Genomic DNA, 2479 nt, shown 5'->3' on the forward strand with positions numbered 1-2479 from the left:
TGTTAGGCCAAAAATGCTAAACCCAAAAATTTAAAGACCACCCAAAATACGGCCATTTGTGCGAATAACCCGATTCTCTTTTCCAGTTTTTATCCGACCCGACCCGACCTCATATATATTATATTATTATATTTTTATATAAGGGTAGAAACGATTAAAGAAAGATTATAGGGTTTTCTACAGTGCCTAAAAATTCATCATAAATCATGGAAAAAGAGCTTGTTTCAGGGTAAGCTTTTATTCTGCTTACCTTTTTTCAGTAAATTTTTCTGTAGTCTTGTTTTGAAATTTAGACTAACAGGTTTTTCCATATATTAAAGCATGGATCTTTTTTTTTGGTTGTTATTTCAGTAAACATCTTTTAGGGAAACTTTATTCTGGTTAAACCATTTCATGCTAGTGACAGATCATGTGTTTTTCTGTAATGAGTTTGGCTATCTTTTCTTACTACGAAACGACTTGACTTTGGCCCCAACCCCAGTTTCCAGTTCAATTCAGTGGCGGATTTAGGATTTTCACTTAGGAGAGTTCGGAAAATAAAACAAAAGCTAAAAATAAAAAATAATGCTGTCTTTGGGAATCAAACCTAGGATTTAGGATTTTTGGAACATGGGTCCACCACTAAAAAAAAAAAAAAAGAAGAAGAAAAAATGTATGGGCTTCATCCCTAAACCTCTAGGTAAATAATTCAACCTTCAATCAAGTGCACCATTTACCTTTTTTGTAGCATGTGTTCCAGCAGATAGTATTATACTAATTTTAGGAAATATATACATAAAATATCTAGTTTTATGGAGAGACCATGTGTTCACGTGACCCATTTTTGACACCTAAAATCGCCCCTGACTAGAGACAATTTTGAACACCCTTAACTGCCTGAGCTAACCTTTTGCATTTGTTCAGGGTATTCAAAAGCTAATATATGTACATAAACACAAAAATCTACCCTATATATATACAATGTAGTATTTTGCCCAGGGTGTTCGGGTGAATACCCTCCCCACCCTCTAAATCCGCCCTTGCTTCAATTAGGTCCAATTATTGAAGTGATTTGAAGAGAATAGATTATTGCTAGAATTACAATACCTATTTGCTTATAATTGTACCTTTTCCTTTCAGTGCAATCCAGCATGATATTAACTTTGATTTTCATTATCTGCTTTCTTATGCAAGCTTAACGGTGTCTCAAAGCCCGGATACTGGCACCAGGATTCCTCTGTTTTTAGGTTTCTTTTTGCAGCCTCATATTGCTATGTATGGAGTGGTGAACCCAACAACTAAGTTTCTTTATGGCTCTGAAGAAGGGAAGGGTCTGCAGGATGGAGAATGGGGCTCATTGGACGCTTCCCTTAGTTTCCTTAACATGCCTAGGAAGCACATTATGGGTTCTTCAAATGGATTACTTCTCTGCTGCGCTGACTTTTTCAAGGAAAATTCACATTTTGTTGTGTGCAACCCCGTCACCAGAGAATACAAAGTCCTCCCTCGACCCCACAAGGTATACAAAAATGTAGCGTTGACATTCATTTGCAAAAGGAATGACGGTCATGCATCACTTGATAGGATCAACTATGAAATGCTCCGGGTTGGTATTCCAAGTACACGAGCATTTTCTATAACATATGAGATAGAGACTTTTTCTTCGTTGACTGGGGAATGGAAACAGTCTCAACTTGTATCTGTCTTGCCATTTAATATGCATTGGCAAAATTGCCCTGGTTTTGTGCTAGATGATGTGATTTACTGGAAAGACACACGAGAGTTCCTAGTCGCTTATGATCGATCCAAGGCTGAAGATCAAGAGAATATACAACTATTAAAATTGCCTAAAGATGGTGACAAAATTACCATAACTTTCCGCTTGTGTTCATGTGAGGGTAAAATCCATTATGTTCGAAGTACTAGTGGATGCCATATAGAGGTTTGGGTTTTGTCAGACTACAAAAGAGCTGAATGGTTCCTGAAACATAAGGTGAGTTTCACAGAAATTAACCAAAATAATTCCAGTTATCACATACAGGACATAAACGTAGGACATCTTCATCCATGCAACTCCCACTTGATTTTCCTATCTACATTCGAGAACTTCTATTGGTATGATTTTGGAAGTGGAAAACTGCATCAGCTAGCAAGTAATGATATCCCTTATGATCACTTCCTTTATGAGTGGCCTTGTACTCCTAACTCTACTGCTGGCTGTCAATCACATTCAAAACTTTGACTGTAACGGTTGCAAGCCAAGTGGATGCCACACATGAACGTTTGTTTCCGAGACACAAGACAAATTTACAAAGAATTTATCCTGCAAGTCATCTTGAGGCGTTCTAAAATATCCTAGTGATTGGTATCCTCATGATCCTTTGTCAATGCTTCTTCATAAAGTTATATAAACTTATAGTTAACCGTTTTATAATTATGTTCCATCAAGCTAGATTGTTTAGCTTTCTGCACAACTTAGTTTTGAATGGCATGTGGGGCT

The sequence above is a fragment of the Lycium ferocissimum genome, chromosome 8 (genome assembly GCF_029784015.1).
Source record: "Lycium ferocissimum isolate CSIRO_LF1 chromosome 8, AGI_CSIRO_Lferr_CH_V1, whole genome shotgun sequence".
NCBI lineage: Eukaryota > Viridiplantae > Streptophyta > Magnoliopsida > Solanales > Solanaceae > Lycium > Lycium ferocissimum.